This window comes from Pholcus phalangioides, unplaced genomic scaffold, assembly GCF_987345545.1.
Source record: "Pholcus phalangioides strain wild (caught in Gottingen) unplaced genomic scaffold, Ppha-v1.0 ptg000001l_1, whole genome shotgun sequence".
NCBI lineage: Eukaryota > Metazoa > Arthropoda > Arachnida > Araneae > Pholcidae > Pholcus > Pholcus phalangioides.
In genome coordinates this window covers 4,950,156-4,975,167 of record NW_028301594.1, presented here as the reverse complement: position 1 = coordinate 4,975,167, position 25,012 = coordinate 4,950,156, and the positions used below count along the sequence as shown (strand labels likewise).

The 25,012-nt window shown below is 37.4% G+C and overlaps 1 protein-coding gene across 3 annotated transcripts in view; it reads left to right on the top strand.

Annotated features, from left to right (window-relative positions):
* The window catches only part of LOC149089725 (CD109 antigen-like), a 105,716-nt gene that overhangs the window by 19,280 nt on the left and 61,424 nt on the right, over nt 1-25,012 (top strand). For 2 of the 3 annotated variants that reach the window (XM_089240921.1, XM_089240768.1), the window contains exon 2: nt 6,016-6,077. The gene's annotated coding sequence lies outside the window, so the exon portion shown is untranslated. Of the gene's footprint in view, nt 1-6,015; nt 6,078-22,382; nt 22,451-25,012 lie in introns of those variants that run through there. The other variant, XM_089240847.1, reaches the window with a different exon arrangement.

The window sequence follows — 25,012 nt, the reverse complement described above, 5'->3', positions numbered from 1 at the left end:
AATATAGAATATATAACTTTCTATAATAATAATATTATATATATTTTCTCGCATATTCTAAATTGAATGAGTGAATGGTGGCAAAAGTTGTACAGCCCACAGTCCACAAAACTATAAATCCTCTTCCGGAGGTTGGCGCCGGGCGAAGTACTCATCGGAGGGCACTATAATTACGTGGTCCTTGTCAACTGCTCGAATTTCCGCGGGGAAAACAAACTGCACTTGCTATTTATCATAACACTTGATCCCATTATCGTGGAGTGCCCCTATGCACCAGAGAATACTCTCCGGGCCGTGTTTGGCGGGCCAATGCGTTGAAACAGTCCTGAAGTAGTTTATTAAATAATCAGGCAACGTCAACATCTTCCTTCTTCAATTAACAAGCAAACAAAATGAGTGAAATAGCACCCAATGCTTGATAAATCAATACCCACCGTCTTCGAAAGCACCGGAGGTGTGGTTCTGTTTTTTTGTAAAGCAATTGTTGTTCATCTCTTGTAAACATTCATGTAAGGAACATAGCCAAACATGCGCGCATGCGTTCTCATGTCCAAGTTTTAGAATTTTTGAAGCTTTCTTACACGTTATCTCTCGCATACTGAGTACGCCAATAATAAATAATATCCTTGCACATTGGAACTCCTGCCGGCTTAAAAAATCCTGCTGAGCCGAATAAAATTTTTTTTTTCGGTATGGTACCAAGAATCCTTTTTATTTTCCAGATAGTGGGCACATTCTCTTTAATTGCACCTGCACAGAGCCATTGTTTCCTCTGCGCACAGAATTTCGATACCTGTGCGGAATGAAAAAACATCATGCTACTTCATACAATATAGGGAATTTTTTTTCGCGTAAAAGAACTCCGTGTACACAAAAGTACACTCGTTCTTAGTCATTTTCAGACTCTAAATGTCCATATTTTGTGAACTTATCAACCATGAATTCATTAACCTCTAAGAAATGCTTCATGAGAAAATGTGCATTTCTCTCTCTCTGTTTTGTTACTTTTGTCCATAACCGACAAAAAAAAGTAAAAAAAAAAAAACCAGCCAAAATATGTCTTTCAAAAAATAACTGTAAATACAGTACAGGATGTATTATATTGAGAAACATCATGAACTGGATCCCTTCCTGCTGCCTATCAAATAAAAAACACAATTGTTATTGACTCTTCAATTGGAATCGGTGATCGGTTTTTGGCTAATGCGCTGAATTAAAAAGAAGCAATACAGTTAGATATAAATAAATATTTTCTGAGCACAAATAATACAAATTGAATCAAATTCGCTGTAAAATTTTAACAGTTGATGTTTGTGTATAGTAGAGTAACATTAGTAATACTCGCAAAGTGTATTAAGAGTAATTAATATATACATTATGATGAACGATTAGTATTAAAATAATAGCATTAATTATAACTTAATGACGTCCTAACAGGCTGATGAAGCGACATTCTGTCACTGCCCTGTTGAGTGACACTTTCTGGTTTTTATTTCCCCTCCAGCCTACTTAAGCTTTCTTTCCCCCCTAGATTAATAACCCAATATGGGTAATATTAAACTCTAAGTAGTTTAAAAATAATAACATATACAACCATGGCGAAAATCGCACTACTAGTCCAGGATGGCTAAGAAATGACTCAGGGGTATGCACTGTTTGCCAATTTCAGTCGGAATCCACAGGCCACTATGCCATATTTAGGATAGGCACACAACGGCTTGTGAATACAATCATCCTAATTTTTCAGATTGTATAATTTGTGATTACAATCATAAGAAGCTACATTCTGCGGGTGTTATTAACGTGTTATATTACTATACTTAAACATAAACTGTTAAAAGTTTTGCGGCAAACTTGTTAATTTATTTTATATCATTGATTGCTCCAAAAATTGTTATTAATAATGTATTATATTGCTTTTCACAATTCTATGTCGAAGGATTTCATTAACAGTTATTTTTTATTCGATAGGTGGCAGAAGGGGTTCCAGTTAAATGATATTTCACAGTATAACACATACTGTACTGCATAGTTCTTTTCTGAAAGGCATATTTTGGCTGTTAAAATTTTATTTTTACCCGTTTTTTTGGCTGTGGACAAAAGTAATTAAGAATGACACAATTTTTTCATGCTTAATAAGTTTGCAAAATATGGACGTTTAGACTCCGGGAATGACTAAGGATCAGGATGCTACCGTGTACAGATTTTTTTTTTTTTGCTGCGCAGAAAAAAAATTCCATACATTGCATAATTAGCATGTTATTTTGACATCCTGCACAGATATCGAAATTCTATGCCCAGAGAAACAGATCAGTGCAGGTGAAATAAAAGACAACATGGCTCGCATGTGGAAGAAAACAAAGTTAAAGGGCACATTTTATGTAAGAATAATTATGCCCTCCCTATTGAAGCTAGGCCCCCAAACTGAGATTTTTAGTGGTCTCCTCTATAGTGAATTTATAGTGTAAAAACCGACAACTCAGATAAACAATAGCTCAATAGGATGACAGGGCTCCAATCTCTTGAGTCCTAACCATGAGTTCAAGCGGACACCCCAGGCTGGAGACCTGCCAGCCCCGTCCCCTGATAGGGGTCATGCTGGGACCTCAGTTGCATAGGGGGTTCCACGATAAGATCTGGAACAATGATTTATGACAATGAATATGTATATTAAGAGCAGAGACCTACGCACCACAGGGGGGGGGGCGATAGGACCATGACATCTCCTATCAAACCATCCAAAAATTTAAAAAAATTTTCGATATTTCGTTAAAAAAATTAAAATATTGAAAGAAAATACCTTTTATGTGCTTTTTTACCGATTTCTGTTAATTTTAATGCTTTTTGAAGGGTGGTAACTCCAAATTTCTCCGGAAGACAAGTTTTGTTCCTCCTTCAAATATCGATCTTGCATACGCCCCTGATTAAGAGTTAGTACCTATTTCTCTGGTGTAGCCCCCTTCCATTTTATCATAGGGATATGATGCTATTGAGACGGCAGTAGGGACACACTTTTTTGGATAAATATTCAAAAATGTGTTTGAATAGAACAGCCCCATCACCAAGGGTTCCTCCAGAAACTCTACTTTTGAAACCACTGAGAGCGTGCACAAGCATGTGAATGACCAAACGAGTGACCTACAGAGCTTGAGAAATCTTGTGAATAACCAAACGAGTGACCTACAGAGCGTGAGAAATCTTGTGAATGACCAAACGAGTGAAGCTACAGAACGTGAGAAAGCTTGTGAATGACCAAACGAGTGACCTACAGGGCAAGGGACCAGGTTAGTGAGTGCCCTACAGCGTGTGCAATAATATGTGAGTGACCAAAATGGGGCGCAAGTACGTGAGTGTCCAAAACAGTGTGCAAGCATGTGAATGACAAAGGGTGATTCTAGAGAGACAGTGTACTTGCAGGACGTGGGGAAGGAAGAGGCCAAATTTGGTTATCACCCAGAGTGGCGAATTCGAGGAAAGAGTAAAGAAAATTAGACTAGAGAAAATGGGGGGGGGGGGTGGCAGTGGCGGCAAAATTCGTGTAACCCACTGGCGACAACACCATAAATGCGCCTCTGTCCATGATGATCGTAGTTCCGGTACAGACAAGAATTCGTACTGACGTGGAAACACTAGTGGTGCCACTTGTCACTCATGTCACTCAAGTATTGCCGCTCGTCACTCAAGTGATCTGTGAATATGCCGCTGGTCCGAGGGCCACGAGTTGAAGCATGTGTGTGGTCTACACCATATCTAGGCTCAATTTTTAGCACATGAGAGTTCCCCCTCCCCCCACACATTCTGTATTGTGTTCCCGGAATCAAGGCTAACTTTCCGTCCAATCAATCCACACTTGTGATCAGCTTTGCTTTTCGGCCACACACGCACACACAGGCCATATCTCTCGCTGTTCGATTTTACTCGGTGATGCCACGTGGGCAGTAGTATCACGGTTATGGCCAGGCGTCATCAAATACACGAGAGATATATTGCTATTATAAATAAGTAAAAAGAAGAGTAGTGGAAGTGAACGGAAATTGGCAGAATATAGCCCGGAATTAATAGTTCCCTCGTCTGTTCAATCGATTACATAATCGATGAAGAGTAATCGCAATAGCACGTGACGCGAGTTTCAATGCCAACTGGTCCTGGGGTGGTATATACAGATACTAAATAAATACACATACGTATATAATATTGATGCACAGGGGAACTCCATTATTGGTGTTCAAGCGTGGGTCGAAAAACAAATGTATAATTTTGAACTGAATCGATGTAGATGAAATATGCTTACATGTGTTTCCGAACAGGACGGGCCTGTTTATCATGTCAATTCATGAATCATGTCTTGCCTTGCCCTTTTATATTTATTTGTATGTATAAGGTTCTGTCCAGTTTCCTTAAAGTATTTCATTCCTTCCTACGCAGTCGTTGGCTTGATACGGCTCGAAACGTTGAACATTATTTATCACCACTGAGTCTGATATAACTTTCATTGATGTAATTCAATTATCAAATTTCGATAATTGTTTGTTACTTCTATACCGTGTTTTTCTCCCCACAATGAGACTCGGTCTTAGGCCGGCATTACACTAAAAAATTTGATAAAAGTTCGTTTATAAAACTTGAAAAATGCAACCAATCAATAGTCGGATCAGTTAAGTTCGCTCGAATGTGACAGATGTGCTTATTGGTTACAAGTTTTTAAACGATTTTCAAGTTTTATAAACGATATTTTATCAAACTTTTATAGTGTAGGGGATATATATGGATTTTACTTCAATACTTTTATAGATTACACTATAAAAATTTTATAAATTTTCTTTTATAAAACTTGAAAAATCCAACCAATACAGCTCATAGGTTACATTCGAGCAAATGCAACCGGTAAGCTTATTGGTTAAATGTTTCATGTTTTACAAAATTACTTTTATAAACCATTGATAGTGTAACATATTAATTTTTGCTCTAAAAGATGCGTTAGAGTTTATTTTCTGGTTATGTCTTATTTTTCTAATGTACCAAAAAACTGCATTGATTTATTTGCACAAATACAGTCCGCGCCCCTTAATGTGATCATATCGGGACTCGGGGGATTTTAAATGTCCATGGGTAAGCTATTTTACTACCTCTCATTAGAGCTGATAATAATAACCAAATGATAACAATATCCAAAAATTTCCTGTTTGTAAGTAAGGTGACCATACATCCGTTTGGTCCAACGAGACGCATGGTACATCACATAGGCGCCGGAACCTAGGGGCTGAGGTACAACGAATACAGCCTGATAACGATAACTTACGGGGGGAATCAAGTTTGTTACATGAATGGCCATATCTGAGTTCTACACGTTATTTTGATACGTTTTCCTCATTGGAAGTATGCCTCTAGGATCAACGGTTCATCAGTAAAAGGCGGCAAGGGGGAATTATGGAAAATCACCCTGTACAAAATTCAATATGGTCTGGTGTGACCCCAACCCGTACACTCACGGAATATTTTCACCTTTGTACCGAAAATATCCAAACAGCACAAAGTTTTGAAATTACTGCTCTATAAAGAACTTTCCGAAAAGAAATATTATTTTGAAAGCATTGTTATGTCGTATTAAAATTCAATACCAATAGGCTTAGGATCAACGGGATTACACTATAAAAGTTTTAGAATAGTTCTTTTATAAGACTTGAAAAATGTAACCACAATAAGATCATCAGTTGCATTTGCTCGAATGTAACCAATACGCTTATTGGTTGGATTGGGAGTTTTACAAAAGAGCTTTTATCAAACTTTTATAGTGTAATCACGGCCTTAATGGTTGTTTTTTTTCTTTAAGTTTTGTAACAGATCTTTTATCAAACTTTTATAGTGTAATTCCGGCTTTATGCAACCTATGATTAAAATTTTTGCGGTCAAAGTCAAATATGTTATTTCCGTCTGACTGGCTTGGATATTTTCCTGGACGTAATGATTAATGAGTATCAATCGATCATTCACAATAATTTATTCTCTTCCATGCAGATTGCTGGTTGAATCGGCACAAGCCTCTTTATTTTCATATCTTGAGATGTGAAGAAATTAAGGTAAGTACTTACTGTTGCGTTTCAATTGCTTTAGTGCTGTATATCGAAATGCAGAAAGAAAATTAATCGGTTTATAGCCCTTAATTTTTCGATCTTCTGTAAATTGGTATTTCATTATTTTATTGGCGTTCAATATAGTCGACCATGGCATACCCGTTTTTGAGCGTATTCGACTATTTTTACTTATCATTTCACGCAGGGCCACCCTCACCAGACACGGGGCAACGGTGCGAAAATAATAAGGGAGCCACATTTGTAATTTCAAAATTGATGAAAATTTAGAAATCCGAGATTCATAAAATTCAGAATTCCAGGATGTGATCAAAATTCAGAATTAGTAAATGAAAAAAGACCAGAAGTGAAAGCAAAAATTCCAAAATTGATGAGAATTCAGAATTCCGGGATTGAGAGAGAGAAAGATCGAAATTCAGAATTTCTGAATGGAACAATTCCAGAATTAATGAAAAAAAAAAATTCTAGAATTTATGAAAGAAAAAAATCCGGAATTAACGAAAGAAAAAAATCCAGAATTAATGAAAGAAAAAAATCCAGAATTAATGAAAGAAAAAACTCCAAAATTGATGAGAATTCATGATTCCGGGATTGATAAAATTCAGAAATAAATGAAAGAAGTAGCGTAAGTGCGGGTCCCCTCAAAAACTCGAGGCCCGCTCATCCCCCCTAAGGGCGGCTTTGATTTCACGCATGATATCAATGATATCGACGACGAAATTCTGCCTCGCTTCGAACAGTATCAAAGCAAAGAAAATGGCCAAAACGTTATTGGTTGATTGCAAAAGAAGTATACTTATTTTTCTCCAGTTTTGTTCGAACGTTTGTAAGATATTTATCTTCGTTTTGGGTGTTAAATTCGATTGGTCAAGGCTTTTGTAGGTCATTCCACAAACTGGAAGGTGACTTTGGATTTTGCCTGTCGCGATGAATCCGTCACTGGATTTGTCTTTTCACAATTTTTTTTTATATAGTTTGAATCGTGGAATATATTGAGTGGTAATGAGGTTCTACTGAATATTCTCAGAATTTTGTTTGCGTCTACCTCAGCACAATACCTGCAACCTGTTGTAAAAAACTATGATCGTATTTCAATGTTAATTCAACATTCGTACAGTATAGCTATACTTTTCTACAGCACTTTTCTTTTTATTCATTCGATCTTTTACATTTGAAAAAAATAAATAACAAATTTTGTAGTGGAAATAATATACAGCAGGAGTGGCCAGCACTACCAAAAATTAGTGCGTATTAAATTGATTTTTTTTTAATCATTATTTAAGCCATAATTTTCCACAGCAGACCTGATTAATAGACTATTTACATTCATTATTTCTAGTGCTAATAGCGATTAGTAGAGAGCCCAGAAGTTCAAGCAAAATGCCATATAAATGCCGTTTTCCCCCTTATTTTCAAACTTTGTTTTGTAAAAATGCCGTTTTTAATTTCTTCTGAAGTAAATTCCTATTTCGATACTGATTTATGTTTATTCGTGAATTTCAAAAGCCACAGCTTCTACCGCTCCCTGGACCATTCCATCGCCTCGCTGGGGGTTGATATTACCCACTTTGGGAAACACTGCTGTAGTTGCGTTTTCGATTTTGTGCGCGCTTAAATAGTTTTGTTTTTAGCGTCATCTATCTTCGACTTTATAATTACTATTCAATTTTGGTTATATTTTTTATTCTATCGTTTTTTTTTATCCGAATAATAAATTTCGTAATAATTTATAGAATAATTGGTTATTTTGATAAGTTGTGCCCATCTATATATAATAATCTGATACAGTGAAATATCGGTTAATATGATGTTCTGCTTTCTCATGAGCCTGATCCATTAAAATAACGTTACAAAAACGTTTATTACGTCCATGTATTTCTAGTGTTTATTTATTACGTTTCGCATGAGGAAACAGGGCTGGACTAATTGCCCGACATGCCCAGGGCATGTAAAGTTTTGACCGGGCGTACACCATTTTCATCGGCGTGGACTTCCTATATATATATTTGTACTCTATTTTTCTATATATTTTCTATAATTTTTTCTATTTTTACTCGCATTATTATAATCTATTATTTAAACAATCGATTCAGTGAGTTTTCAGCCAGTTTCGGACTCTTAATATCGTAGCTTTTGGTTCTTTTTTTTCTTTCTTTTTTTCATTAATTTATTATAAATGTCATTTTTTCAATGTCTATTTTAGGTATTTTTAGTGCCTAAACTTCCGGGCTCTAGTAATTAGCTATGTTCTCATCACACTGCCTTTTCGTATACATGCATTGCTCTTAAAATTTGTTATGGGCATTTTTACTCCATTTAATTCCGTCACCTCGTTGGGAAAGTTGCATTTTTGTGGTCTTTGTTTTTCAAGCTGAATGCATATTTTGTGTTCTGCTCACAGTGGCGAAACCTTTCCGAAGTAGATGCCACCTCGAAATTACAACCGGCTAGGCTATGCAGACCCTAATAATGCCAAAGAGCAAAAATGTGTGATAGGGCTGGTCAGGTTCATATTGTGTCATTGAGTTCTACATGCAGACACGATTTTTTTGTGTCAAAAACAGAGAAACAGTCATCTATCTCTAAATTTCGACATAGCAGGTTGGGGACATTCCACGTTGAGGCAAACTAACCTTTCTCAAACCAGAATTCTGTTCCAAGACGGTAACTCAAGTAATAGGAATACATGCATCGCAAATATGGGTCCGTGTAATTCCATGAACATACAGAAGCACCAGGTTTTAAGCAAAGGTGCGTGTGCGCATTTTTTCACAGGTAGTCTGCCTGGTCCATGCGATGCTAGTCCATTTTATCTTGGTACAATCACGATGTATTGACTATCATTTACCCATGATAGTCAATACATCACACGACTGGCTTTTGGCATGCTTTCCATCCCAATAATAAAACTCCTTTCGAAGTCTATCGGTACGTGAATCAATTCCTTCAGCGTCTATTCGACTCGCATGACCCCACCGGTTGCCAAATCAGGAGTAAGGGATAAAAATAATTGCAGGAAAATGTAGAAAAATGTTTAGTCTGTAAAATTTCGAACTATGGATGTAATTGAATGGACCAATTTGCAAAAGAAACAACATTTTTTAATGCATCGCATCTACTAGCTAGGAACCAAAAAAAAGAACAATGGATATGTATCAGTTTATGAAGACGTGGAGCCCATTAAAATTTTGATGACTAAATTGCCCGTTTTCCACTATATTACTTATGACACATACAAATCTGCGAGTTTTCTGCGTAATATGGATGCTGCTTATACATCGGAGTGTCGTCTCTGAGGTGGCCCGCGACGCTGCACTGACCATTATGCTGGACCTTGAATAGTGAGAAGTTGACCAGCCCTGATATACAGAATCCGCTTCGCTGAAGAGGTACACAGATGCTTACCTTCATTCTCAACAGTTTTTAATGGTTTTAAATGATTTAATGAGGTATGCGTAAGGGTATCTAATTTCTAATAAAGATATGGACTGAAATTTATTGATTAGATGAATTGATTGATTAATTATTTTATTTTTAGAAGGTATTTTCACATGCAATTAACACAAATCAATCAAAAAGATTTTTTTTTAAAATAATCAGTTTTGGCTCAGATTCGAAGAGGTAATAATTAAATTTCATTTCTATTTTCATTCATTGCTGCCAAAAAGCAAAAGTGCCTGAAATTAAAATTTTGCAGAAAAAAATTTGTTAAAATTCACTGTTGCAGAAAGAAATGTTGAAAATTTTGGTGTCTGAAGTGTGTTTGGTGTCATTTTCATATGAAGAAATTCTTCGAAATTCGTTGTTAGATGACTTGCTCGAAAATAACATTTTGCAGTTAGATTTTGCAGAAAGAATTGATTTAAAATTCTATGTTGAAGAAAGAATTAATAAGAAGGTTTTTGCTACAGAAGTTATTGTTGAAGAAGGTCTTTGTTACAGAAGTTATTAGTGAAGAAGGTCTTTGTTACAGAAGTTATTGTTGAAAAAGGTCTTTGTTGCAGAAACTGTTGTTGGAAATTCACTGTTATCACAGAACTGCTTTGAGACATTTTTGCGACAAAACTACTTTGAAACACATTGGCAAACACGTGTTGCTTTGTTGAAAAAGATCTGATTGGGAATCAAACTCTGTAGTTTGTACAAGTATTAAATTTTTCAAAAAAGTCCAAAATCTTGTTGTTGAAAGGAGAGACTTATTGCTGCTGAAAGAGCTATTTAAAATTCAAATGGTTGCAGAAAAAAAATGTTTGAAGTGCATTGTTGTTAAAAATTAATGAAAAATTGTTGTGAAAAATTTTGAAAATGCATTGTTAAAAATTTTGAAAATGCATTGTTAAAAATTTTGAAAATGCATTGTTAAAAATTTTGAAAATGCATTGTTAAAAATTTTGAAAATACATTGTTGTTAAAAATTAATGAAAAATTGTTGTGAAAAATTAATGAAAAATTGTTGTGAAAAATTAATGAAAAATTTTGGAAATGCATTGTTGCGAAAAGTTTTTGAAAAACATTGTTGTGAAAAAGTGGTGAGAAATTAATTGTTGTAGAATCATTCAAAAACTAACAAATCACTCAAAGAATACAACTTCTTCCATTTCGGATCCAAAAAATTTGCTCAAAATGACAGTGCTAGAGAGTGACTAGCATCGGTAAAAATTCCAAAAAGTTGGAGCGATGCCTCTGGAAGTTTTCAGTTTTTCTACCTCAAACATGATTAAAAACAAGTAAATAATATTTATAGTTGACAAAGCGAATTAGTCACAATCTAACCATCTATCCCGCTGAATCAATCGAATGACATATTCCGAAACATTTCGTAAAAACAAAATACGGACAAGTCGATATGGGCGATCGAAGTTCCAGAAATTTCCAATACTGAGTTAGCAAGAATATTACAGCATTATTGCTTCTAAAAATCATGAATATATTTCATCATCTCGTCAATCTTTTACCACATTTATTTCGCAATATAAGATCGAATCTCAGAATAAAGAAGAAAAATTTTCTTCTTCTCTAGGATTGGTCTCCGTGAAGATAATTCCCACACATCAAGGATTCTTTCAAAAGATTATGCGAACTTGGAATTTCCTTAACAAAAAAAAAAAAAGGAATCGGGTCTGGTATAGGTCTCGTCGGTTCACTAGCCATGCGTGTTATTATGCAGTTTGATGTTCCTCTCCTATAAAGAAATTACGCATAAAAAGAAATACTGTATGTACACCAATGTTATGGTGAATATCAAACAAGAGATTCGTGATCGATTCAACAGAACCAGCGATTTGCTTGTTCTATAGACATCGATCGAAGGTAGTCATCAGACTATTGACCTCTAGGTTCTGGTTTTTTTTTTAACATCTGGAAGGAATGATACTATACTTGTACACGTGTGTTTATACTGATATGATCCGTGGGATCAAATTTGCAGAGAAAAGCTGAACGTTTTGTTTTCTCGTATTATAAAACGCCGTCTATATTTAGACAGAATTATTTTATTTAGATGGAATTCGGGTTTTCGTCTCGATAATTCTTCAAAATACGGAAGAAGAAAAAAACAGCACCAGTAGAACATGAAAAAAAGCACAACATTAGGGCCACGCATAACACATTTCTGCATGTGCCGATTCGTTAGAAGAATGTGTAAAAAAGAACGAGAAACGCACCTGAATTTTTCTTCAATCTATTCTGTGTGCAAAACGTTCGTAAAACTTCAGCCGGCGATTTGTGTGGCGAGGTAAAACAACTTCACCAATAGTGCTTCATCCACTAATGTCAACATCACAATGAAAATTTTATGTACGCGCCGGTAATAAGAAAATTCAGAAATGAGCTGTTAATCGATCTGATTTGCGTTTCCAGTGATTTGGTTTCGAGCAGCGTCCTCTTTCGCCACTATTTTTTAATTCGAACTATTTTTTCTGTGTGGGATGGAAATAATATATATATCACCCTCCGTAAGAATATATTTTTCGCTAACGGTATACGAATTTCCCAATTACTTCAAGTTTTACGAATTTTTAAACAATTTACGAATTTATGGGACACCCTGTACACATACACTCAACAGGTTTTCCTGCATATAACCAATTCATTAGAAATTCCCCACAGGAATTCTAAAGAGGCGCCCGTACACGTGCCGGAGACCCTTTGAGGGGTGTCCCCCCCCCCGATGCTGACGTAATACTTGAATGACCCTATAGAGATTTCCGTCAGGGTTCACGGGATCGAATCCGGGGAAGAACATTGAGAATAAGTTCTTTACCTACCGAGCCTGGGGTGAATATCGATAGATGAAGCCTTTATTTCCCACCCAACTCCATTGGTTGGACATTGCTATAAGGTGATATGATCTGAGTCGGTGAGCGGTAAGGTAGCATGGGGGGGGGATGCGGTGATAAGATTCTCGTCTACCATTAGTTCCGCGGGTTCGATCCTCGGGAAGAGCCTAGATAACAAGTTACTTTCCCCTACCGAACCTGTGAGGCGACCACCTTCATTTCCGACCCAATTTGATCGGTAGTAAATTGAAGGTTGAAGCTGTATGGCGATACGTCCGGAGATGGTGTTTGGCAAAGAAGAAGCCTGGGGGCTCTGTCCTAATATGTGGTGGGGGTCATGCAGAAATCCTAATGTCGCCGTTAACCTCTCGTGAGGTGAAATAGCCGTTTGCAAGAGATTATTTTTTGATTTTCCAGTGACTGGTGCTAACCAGTGCTAGCAGGTTTAAATTAGTATGTTTCGTCTATACGCAAGTAATTGTGCCAATCTCTAGGCACAACTTTTAGTTCTGAAAGCAATTTTATGTGGGGAAAATGTTCACTTTGAGTAGCTACTCTTTGAACCATATTTTTCTGGGACGCGCGCTTTTTCTTCCGATTTCCATTAAGAGTCTATTCACTCCCAATACAAAACGGACAAGAGCCGAACTATCGTGAGCCGTCTGTCGCGTTTCATCACCCTACAGCGAACTGAAAGGTATTTCGAAGCGTGTGAGCGGAAGGAGTATTCAGACAACATCAGCTAAAGCAGATTCAGCATCTGCTTTAGATGCTGTTGATTCAGGCCGAATCCGGAAATCTCGACAGGCCGGCCTGATTAGTTTTTTCCTTAGAAGATTTCCGGAACGTGTATGGAGGGGGGGGGGGGAGGCTTTCCTAAGTGTTGAGTAATAGTAGTTTAATTAGCCATGAGCATGAAATGATGGCGACGCAACAGAAATGAAGTGCGACCAAATTAAATTGCCGCATAATAAGACATTTTTACAGTTTTCTTAATTTCTGAAAATATAAATTATGGATCGAAAGTTGTTATTCGAGAGTTTGAAAAAAAGCAAGGTCGTAACCCAAAAAAAACAATCATGTTTTTTTAACGCCTGCTAGTATTACTGTCATTATCTGTAACCGATTCCGCATCATGAATTAATCATGACCATTTGATGAGGCAGATTCTGGTTTCGATGTCATTAGCGCAGCGTCGTCGGTTCATCGCATCACTGACCTCTTATATTCAAACCTTGACCATATACATACAATTCCTCCCTTCCACTAGACTTTGGAGATATGTATAACATACCTTTATTTTGTTTTTGTTGCATAAAATCAATTATGTATACAAAAAAAACCTGCTTAAACAATGATTTCGAACGTGATTCCATGTTAAGATCACCATCATAATCATCATGATACACTGGGTTTCGCGGTTTTTTTTTTTTCTGTGGATTGTTATTCAATATCTAGATAGGAGAGAAGAGAATGAAGTCACACATTGATAAGAGCGAATATTAACTGAATAATTCTGATGTGATGCCAGACAAAAATGAGTTCATTGCTGTCATTTCAATGAAACGAGATAACATCTATGAGACGACACAACACAACAAAAAATTATGGCGATGCATGTTTGACGTAACCCCCACGTCCCATTACTAATCCCGAAACCATTTTTTTTTCCTGACCATGGCTTAATCAAGCGAGAGATAATGAAAAAACGCTGAACATGAGGAACGTGACAGTAATTGCGCATCATATGAGGCATATTTTAATGACGAGCCTAGAATTATTTCGAAGTTGTAATAGTCGGAAACCACTGTTGGTGGTCCCTGTGTCATGTTCAAATTCTATCCGTATCTCTGCTTTTATTCAATTCTTGAATAGACTAGAAAAGGATCTTGATTAGTATCGGTAATTATAGTCGCTCTAAGGTTAATTAAAGTGACAAATATTTCTATAGATCCTTCAAGGCATATGCTTTTTCTTTAATCGAGAACCGGCGGTTGAACTGGTAGAGGTAGTAGATAATTGCTGGAATTTCCATTATCCACTATCAAACAGTGATTAATTAGATGAGCTTAATCAAGTGATGACTATGGGTAGTATAAACGTCTCTGGTGGTAATTTGTATTTTTTTTCTCGTACTAATTAAAATCTTAAACGAACCTATTAAATTCTAATAATAAACTCTGGAATTCGTTTAGCGTGAGAAAAGGGACTTCTGTTAATCAATTAATATAATTAAAGTTCTTTAATTAATTATAATCTTTATGTTCGTATCGTACTCGTGCATGGGCTTATTATAGTCGGAAATAGCGCTGTTACCATGCTCGTGATTTATGATACCAATTACACACGAGTTAGAGAAAAGTAGGTTACTCTCTCAGAACTGGGATCTGAACAAAAATACCTTTATTGAGTTGTGTGTATGTGGGGAAGGGGGGGGGCGATATATTTTTCGAGTTAGGGGAATCACCATCTATGCCCATCATTAAACAAAGAGCACCTATAAGGCATTTCTGAAATGTGCTCAAACTCAAAGCATCATAATCGTACTCAAATGGAAATTTGTATGTGGTATTTTACTGGTTTATGAAGGGAGCACGTGAATTACTCGCGGTTACGAAATCAGGCATAAGCACCACCACAGCACTCTCTTAAGTGTTTAAATGATTGGTTTTTGTCAGCAGCAGGAAGAGGAGAAGAGAAATTTGCATTCATATAACCTTTTATTTACCGTAAGTTTCAGCGGTTTTTGATATTCAGATTCAATTTAGATCTTTTTTTTTTTATATAGTGGAATGATTTTCTACTACTATAAAAATTGTACAGTTTAGTCTTATTAGAGTGGATACCTTCCGTCTCGAAAACAATGTTCGCCTACATATGCTGGGTGAGGAGTCCGTTTGTAGAAACATATTTTCAATTAGAAAAAGTAATAAAATACTGTGCCCGTTTTAGAGATATACGTCATTTTTTTCCCAATAGGAGCCGTATATACAGAGTGGTTACTTAATCCCTTGCCACATTCTACTGACGAACCGTGGATCCTACAGACATACTTCCAATTGGAAAAATTATCCAAATAACGTGTATGCGTCATTCCTGCTGCAAGGGGTTGTATAGTTATAAAAAAAAATTAACTTTTTATACGGACATTCCGTGCTCAATAACCCAATAAGAATGTTGTTGCGCTGTCTCTCCTGATGCCAAAAAGAAAAAAAAAATTCGACGTTTCAAATTGCAATATTCACTCAGATAATTGAAGTCGAAAAATCGGAGAGAAAAGTTGGGAAAGAATAGCAAAAACTAACGGACGAAGCTTCTTTCGCTTATTTATGCCGTTCTTTCCACAAACTTTCCTCCGATTTTTTTTCACCGTGATATATTTTTTTCAACGAATATTGCACTTAGAAACGTAGAATTTTCTTTGTTGGCCAAAGGAGAGACAGAGAGGGCAATAATTTTCTAATTAAGTTTTTGAGGACAGGGTGTCCGTATAAAAAGTTTATTTTATTTTATTTTAATAACTATAATCCATTGCAACATGAATGACGTATCTGAGGTCCACACGTTATTTGGATAAATTTCCTAATTGGGAGTAAGCCTCCAGGATCAACGGGTCACCAGTAAAATATGGCAAGGGCAATTAAGTAATCACCCTGTATACCGAGAGAGAGAAAATACAAAACAAGTGGTACCGTATAAAAGATTAAGCTCTCTCTCTCTCTCTCTTTTATACGGTCCCACCTGTTTTGCATTTTTCAATTAAGAAGTTGTGTTCCTCTGCCTCCTTCGGCTAATAAAAGAACACTCAATGTTTCTAAGTGCAATTTAGTCGATACATTATATATGGAATTCGAAAATGGAGGGAGTAGCATATATCAAGGGGTGAACTAGAGAAGAAATTTCTTTCAGTTGCAATAAAACTTTTCTAAATACTAAGATGCCCCCCCCCCCTCTAATTTAAAATGAACAATACTATCGGCGATTATTGCCTAAGATACATGGTATTTTTTTATTAGGCTCAGGAGTGACAAGGCTACAACTTTTTAATCGTAAGTTAGAGGACGGGGTAGGGTACCATACATACAGAGCCGTAACTATGGGGGGGGGGGGCAGAGGAAAAAAAACTGCCCCGGGTGGAGAAATGTAGGGGAAGGGCGTGGCATTTTTACGCGGGAGCTAAGAACACAATTACGAAATTATCGAATTTTAAAGTTGTGAGGGCGGCAAAAATGCTAGTTACGGCCCTGCACGCACGCCAACACACAAATTAAATTGTGTACCTCAGTTCATATACGGATCTTAGTAAAGTAAATAACATACTCGTATCTAAAATGAACACGGTATGAGTATTTGGATACTTTTATAATTGAAAATATGTTTCAATCACCAACCAACGGTTCAAAACAACATAATGGATGTATAAGGATATGAAACTCCACATCCTCTGTATAAATACGTGTAATGTTTTTGCATATTAATGTCTTTTTGTTTGTAAATATTCATAAAGTCTATAATAATTTGACCATTAATGAATAATTCCACGAAAAACTATATGATGGTGGTACAAAAAACGCGAAAAACAAAACAGATGCTCCTTTTGTGCTCGTTTCGAAATAAACAAGGGGGAAGTCACGGAGATTGTGATTGATTGCTCATCTAATAATCACTGATTGGATGAGCACTCGTTTTATTTATTCAGCAACAAAAAAGGCTGATTCTAATGCTCTTTTCTCCATCATTTTACTTTATTACTCCAGCTCTCAATTGAAATAGACGAGATCATCTTTCCAATAATGATCATCTTTCCAATTTGATATATATATGTTACTACCTAAGTCTCTTCATGAAGTGGCCAGCCCAGTTGACTCGGCCAATGTCCAAAATTCGGGCTTTCGTCGGCCCCTATATATCGATCTCTATACATCCCTACATCGATCCTTATTATTCGAGGTCATCGCCACGTTGGCGTATTTTTTGTGATGATTATGGCCATTTATAAGCCTTAATTAGCCTTAGCTAACCATAATTATTATGACAACCCTAGCGATTAAAGGAATCTGAATATCGATGTCTTAGTGATGCATATATAGAGATGGATATATATGGGTGCCGCCCAAAGCCCGAATTTCGGATATTAGCCGGGTAAACTGAGCTGGCCACTTCGCGAAGTGGCCAACTTCGGGCTTTGGCGGTAACATGGTCCATAGGCAGTGGATATGAGTGATCAAATGCCCTCGGTAGTTACCCAAGTTGACCTGAAAAATAAAAGGGAGGAATAGACAAGAAGAATTTTTTCGGGGGGTGGGGGAGGATCAAGAGATACCTGAAGCGGAATTATAATCGTCCTCCCCCAATCTACAAGATCAGCAGAGATTGAGCTGTTCCTAAGGGCAATTAGAACATCTCAATGACTCAATTACTTTACCATAGGGCAAACTTAATAACGATGCAGAAAACAACTAATGATATATTAAAGAAGATGGAAAGGAGGCGAGGAATAAGAAAGGTATAAGAAAACAGGTGAGAGGAAAAATAGTGAAATGGCGGAGATCTTGTTTCGTTTTTTATTTTTATTTTTCGAGGGGTCATGGAGATAAATAGGAAACGCAAACCACGTTATCTTATCTCATGGCGATGGTATTGCACGATATCTTGCGGTGATTTTCTTATACTTATTCCACGAGGCACAATTATCATCGAAATGCTGATATTTCTCTGTCACGCGTTCGCGAGATTCCACGTAAGAAAAGAGAAACACAAAGTGATATTATTATTATTATTATTATTATAATGATGATAAAATGGGAATTATTATAAAAATGTGGTTTGAATTAATTGTCTTTTTCCGGCCATTGATTGTTTTGTAGGTTATAGGTGCATGTTGTGTTCTTATCGGGAGAGAGATGGAGAAATTGCACACTGTATGGTTTGGTGATTACATGAAAACAGCTGTTTTTTTTTTTAACTGTTCTCTGAAACCAACTTGATATAAGAAAAAACTCGTTCAGTGATTATTATGACTGAAAATATAGCTCTCTCATGCCGGACGTTTTAGCCGGATCTAGGTGCATGCCGGATGGTTTGTGTGTGTGTATTTATGGTTTTAACGCAGAGGTTCCTATAACGAACCCTAAGTGGTTTTGAGGCTGTTCTGGTGTATGGAAATTTCGCCCCTGAGACATTTCGTCCCTAATATTTCGCCCCGGCTCTTGATCGTTTGAGTGACCAAGTAAGTGACCATATGAGCGTCGAAGTGAAGGAGTGACCGACCGTAAGAGTGAACAAATGAGTGGGTGGGTGATTGTATGAGCGAGTGACAGTACGTGAGCGTATGAGAGATCAAGTGAGTGTCAGTCATACGGTCACTGACTTAATCAATCATACGGCCATGCACTTGGTCACTCATATGGTCACTTGCTTGGCAACACATGTGGTCAGACACTTGGCCACTTATCTGGTCGGACACTCATTCATACAGTCAATTACACTCAACGATACAGTCACTCTGGTCATTCACTCATCCATACAGTCAATCACGCTCACCCACACAGTGACTCACTCGGTCACTCATACGGTCAGGACAGGTGAAATGTACCGGGGGTTAAATGTCAGAGGTGAATTTTCCGGATCCCCCGGCTGTTCTACGGAACTTAATTAGTATGAGACTTTCACGGAACCCAAACAAGTTTTGAATATTCCCATAATATACAGGGTGTCCCTCAAATTTCTCGTAAGTTCTGCTGTTTGAGAGTTCTCACTCCTAGCAGATAAAAAGTTTCCAAAATGCCATCTGTTTTACGACACATAATCTTCATATTAAAAAAGAAAAATAACATTTATGACCTCTCATCTGACGCACGGAATCGGAACCAGTTTCTGGTGCAAAAATTCAATTTTTAAAGAAAAAGTCCAACAAATTACACAAACGATTAAAACTTAAAGTGAAACAGAATGAAAAGATAATCGGTCAGCTTTAAGCTAGAGAGCAAATAATTCTCTGGAGGCTGCCAAGTGTTTTCCACTTGCCACTTGATGTTAGATACTAGAGCTGTGATTGGACAGCAAAAGCACCCGTGTGTCATTTGAGGTATAGAGCAGCCATCTCCAACCTGTTGTTGTTGCTCCCTGAAGCACGAAGAGTGCTCAATGCTCATGCCCGATTTCGTGCTCGCGAGCACTTGATCGACGCTTCAATCGAACACTCTAAACCAGCGGTTCTCAACCGGTACTCCGTGGAGCCCTTGAGGTTCCGTGTGAACTTCCAGGGGCTCCGCGGCAGCTTGAGGAAAATAAAAACCCCAGTAAGTTTGAAAAAAAAATATAAATATTTTTGAATAATAAAAATAAATCAGTAACTTTGATGAATAAATAAAAAAAATAGGCCTATGGAGCTCCGCCATAGAAATTATATACCACAAAGAGCTCCGCGAGTCAAAAAAACGTTGAGAACCGCTGCTCTAAACTAAACTAAACGAACCAAGCACAACCAGGTTCCAGGTGTAGAACCTCAAAATTTTCAGTGCACTCTCTCACATACAGTGATACTTACTCGAGGGGAATTTTAAATGTGCTCTGCTTTTAATTTAAATGTATATAGAGAATAATTTATATTCTCTTCACACACACAGATATTGCAGATACGGTCAGGTAGGGCAAATATGATATTAAAAAACCAAACTTTTGCATGTTTCTTTTCAACCAGTAATGATACAAAATGGGAAAAAAATAGTGGTAGATTCAGCTTTAGGAGGGAAGTAAGAACGCTTATACAGAGTATTATTTAAGCTTGTGTACTTGAAAAACAAACAAACAAACAAAAAAACATGCGTATCATATTTGCCCTCCAAAAAGGGCAACTGTGATACAAGGCGAGGGCGAATGGGTTTCAACTCTGTTATTCAGTCCCTGTATTGTATAGGGAAGCTGAGAGCAGGCCCGTCATTTTCAGGGGGGGGGGTCGGGGGGGGGTCATTGCGCCCCCCTGGCTTTTGAAAATACACTAAAAATGGTATGTAAATATATACAAATATTGAGTACATGTGCTTTGCCCCCCACTCCCCCGGAAAAGTTGAAATGACGGCCCTGGCTGAGAAGGAATTTTTGACACACTCGGATTGTAATGTATCATGTGTCCAAAAATCATGCAAATCGGACATTAAATGCCCGAGTTAGAGCATAAAATTTAAAGCACTATCAAATTACCAAATTTTTGTATGTTTATCTTATTTTATATTTATTTAGATATATATTTTTAATTGATTTGACAAAAGCCTTAATTAAATCTGGTTATAATTAGCATATTTAGAATAGCAGAAGTGGCGCAACCACATCAGAAAAATTTTTGCTTATATGGTAGCTTTTGGACATATTTGTTCACCATTTTATAGTCCGAATTGCTTTAAAAGTTACTAAAAGGTGTTGCGTACACAGCACCTTTTAGTAACACCAAATTCATTTAATTAAGCTAGGATAAAACTTCAGTTAGGCCTAATCTGAAACAAAGAAATAAGAAATGTTAGATTGAAAGGTCTTAAAACACTTGAAAACCCTAACTTGAATAAAATAAACCAAACCAGTGTGTATATATAGATTCAGCTGATCACCAAACATAACCTGCAATATAAACAATTGTTAAAAAGTATCATATTTGCCCTTCTACTTTGGAGCTAAATAAACACCACAAAGCGTATGACATTAATATAAACGTAAATATAGCCTGAAAAGGAAATTTCTTCCGCTTCATTTTTATATACACATCAATATTAAATATCTTCATTCTACAGCAAGTTACAGTAAAAGTTGTTGATGTACCTCACAAAAGCTTTTGGATCTAAAAATGTAGTTGTCATTATTATTTTTTAATGCCTTGAATGCTTCAATTTTTTTGAGAGATGGAAAGAGTAAGAAACGAGCGCAATTCAAATATATGTTTTAGGTTTGGTTTGGTCAACAATAAAGTGTTTTTTTTAAGGTGTATCATAGTTGCCTCTCTTTTCGAGTGTGTAACACATTTACCCTACCTTTTTCGAATTGTTTCCATGATTTCAATGTCCACAGTCCCTGTTCGATAACGGAAGAGAGAACTGCTGGATTCGGCCTACCGTTTTCCAATTTTTTAGCCATGAGTGTCCGCTCAGTATTTTCAAGTTGCCTTAATTTGAGTACATGCCAGAGCTTCCATATGAGTCCAGTCCCGATACTGGACATAAAAATGCTTTCGACTTTTGCCCTTTTTGGAGGGCAAATATGATATGCATGTTTTTTGTTTGTTTGTTTGTTCGACTCAAAGAAGGTCTAAAGCAATGATTTTCATAAAAGTTTTACTCAGATTCATGGATAGGCCCACAAGAGGGTGCTGGGGGGGGGGGGTGGGTCTGTGGTTTACGTTGCAGAACAAAGCATAAATTAAAAGGTAACAGACCAATAGTTGTACACTCCCCTCTCTTGTAGACAGTGTTGCTCAATAAGCATCAGACGGCACGCAAGTGCGAGAAAAGCCACAGGCCTAATCAGTTTTGTTTTAATTTTTTTTCTTAAATAAGAGGGGAATATAATAATAAACAGCATGAAGATGGAAAGAATCCTGTTCATCAGCTTCCTGAAGCGGATCTCATCGGTGTGTGCATATATGACCCAAAACTTCATATTTTGCACCTGCTTTCCCGTAGAAAAATAGAAGCAGGCCCTTTTGTTTTAGAAAGAGAGAAAAAGCTCATATTATACGTATCCTGATCTCGAGCCCTCACCTTCTTTTTTTTGAAGGCGCGCATGAAATCGTGCTCGGCCCCAAAGGGTCATAAACTGCCGGTTTCAAAGTAGTAAGTCACGACTCTGCCACCTGTTTAAAAGTTTGTGTGTATTGGAGGAATAGGGGGTATCTCGCTTTTACTTGGATTGTCTTTGTTATTAGCTTTTAAGGGTTTTTACCCTTTCGTGGTCTGAGAGCGGATGGATAAAATCCCGTAGAAATATTCCGCATTGTGCGTTCAATTGGTTTACTTGATCCGTCTCTTCGAAATGGAACTTGCATCGGCGGTAAAATGAGTGCTAGACGTTCGCGTATCGTCACCAAGGAGCTGTAAGGTAAGAATTCGTTTTTTTTAATCAATTGAGACTGTTGGGAATGAATCTTAACTGGGTTCCTGGGCACACGGGGACTGTACAAAAAAGTTAATTTTTATATTTTAATAACTACACAACCCCTTGCAACACGAATGATAGTGATAGTGATAGGAACCGAGAGGACACCCAGGCTCTGTCACACTCAGTGATATAAGCACATTGTCCCTGGGGACTCGGTTGTCTCCGGGGAAACCTAACCATTCATTGATCTTGAGAAAGATTGCAACACGAATGGTATATCCGAGTACTACACGTTATTTGGAAACTTTTTCTAATTGCAAGTATGCCTCTAGAATCAACGGTTCGCCGTACGCCCTATTTGCTATGCACCCTGTATATTTCAGTGAATTATGAGAGATGATTTTTCGCAATAAATAGAATGGGGGAATAAATAGCTTCCGCTTGATGCAATTTCGATATTTTATCAGATGATTCGTTTTCAGGAGCTAAAAAAAGAAAACCTAGAAGAAGAGAGAGAGAGAGAGAGAGAAAGAACGAAATGGAATTTTTCGAGTGCAATGGCATTTTCTTACTTCCATATTTAGTTAGCTTTCTCCGAGATTGGTAAATCTGCGGTCGTGCACTTTAATTAAGGCTGGATATTCTTCGGATGGAAATTCTCCTTGTGCCTGTTATTTCTGGCCGAATGCCCACTTGCGAGTCGGTTTCAAGCCACTTCACCCAGTTCTTTTCAAGGGGGAGGCACTTGAAAACTTCAATGCTTCCTACTCATAGCACCACTGACACACACGTTCTGCTTTTTTTTTTTAATTTTTCCACCAACTTCTTGGGATATTTGATTAATGACTGATGGAGGGCGGAAGGGAGAGACAGCTACAAGAGATCCCTTGAGCGTTAGTTCCAAAAGATCAGTGTAGGGCGAACGACCTTAAATTTTGAACGAGCAGATCACAGTAATGTCTGTTAATGACGATCGTTATTTTGCCTTGAGCGGTCATCGTAATACGAATGGATACTTCTAACGTCCTCTCCATATGTCACGGCCGTTGAAGGTGTGAAGTTCCCCTCGAAAAGGGCTTGAAGGACTAGACTTTGCTTTTAGATCAGGAGTCTTCAACCCATGACTCCGCGGGCTAAATGTGGCCCTCTTAGGCTTTTGCTGTGGCTCGCCGACCATCTAAAAAAAAATAGCTATTTTGCGCTCCTTCAAGTATTACGTCAGCACCAATCTTTGATGACAAGGGGGTTGGCGATTTCAGCGAGCGATTGAGTGACCGAATGAGAGCTCACTTGCTCGTGTGCCACTTTGTCCGTAAATGTTCTTTTCGGTGAATTACGTGGCGGTGAATTGCTGTCTCTCTCTCTGTGAATTTTCTGGCGGTAAATTGTTGCCGATGGATTTTCCGCTCATATCACGGTGAAAAATGTGATGACCCGAACGAAAGTAAATATTTTTTACTATTTTTTTCTGTTTAACCCATATGCTTTCGTCATAACGAACCCACGTTACCATCCCATTATAACGACTGGTAGGATAAATCCCAAATGTTTTCACAGAACAACTACCCATATATGTTTTACTTTCGATATAACCAGCCTCCCAATATAACGTCCATTTTCGACGAGACGAAGGGGGCCGTTATATCGAGCGTCGACTGTATATCCCTTTGTGCCTAGTCAAAAAGTGGCGTAATTATTATTATTAGACACTACAGTTGGCCTTGAAGGACGGCGTGAAGCGTAAAAAAAACGTGGTTTTTTTTTGTATCTGGAAACCACAAGTAATAAAATTATTAGCCAATGATATAATCATAACTAGGAGGGAAAGGAATTCCCCAATTTTCTATTGAAGTTAAGCAAGGCGTAAAAATTCCGGCAGTGCATGTGGATAGTGTCATTTATTTTATTAGTATTATTTCCATTTTGGCTCTTCATCGTGGGATTCATCAAGGTGGTTTCGCCCCCAGATCCGCTTATCTTCAAGGACCCCAGAGTGAAGAGATGAATGAGCTCGTTAATTTGTCGGAAGATTTTATAAGTGCTGATGAGCTCGCGTGTGTGTGTGTGTGTGTAGTGATTGAGATTTGACAGCTTAACATAATCGAAAAGAGATGTTTACTTTGCCTTCAAAGTCCTTCTACAGACGAGTTGATGACACTCTTCAGATTAGATTTTGGTGATAGAGAGGGGCTGAGAGGAAAATCGAATGTCTATAGAGATGTTATTTTATCGTTATGTGTTGAGTTGTTTCATTCGATTATAGAGACGCCAATGAATATTTTACTGATTGCATGCGAGGGCTTTTAAGAGCAGTTTTTTTCCTACATCTGCTTCGTCTGAATGGATTTCTTAATCTTTTCAATGATACTTGGACCGTACAGAATCATGGTGTACAGACGGAGGGATGCACACCAAGTATCTGTCTCAGTATCCGTTCAGACCTTAGACGAGCATAGGCAGAGATAGACTTGGAAGCCTGGGGGGGGGGGGGCGAGGCACGGTCATTATTGGTGGGGGGGAACGAAGATCATGTCAATTCATATACACATGTATACATTACAG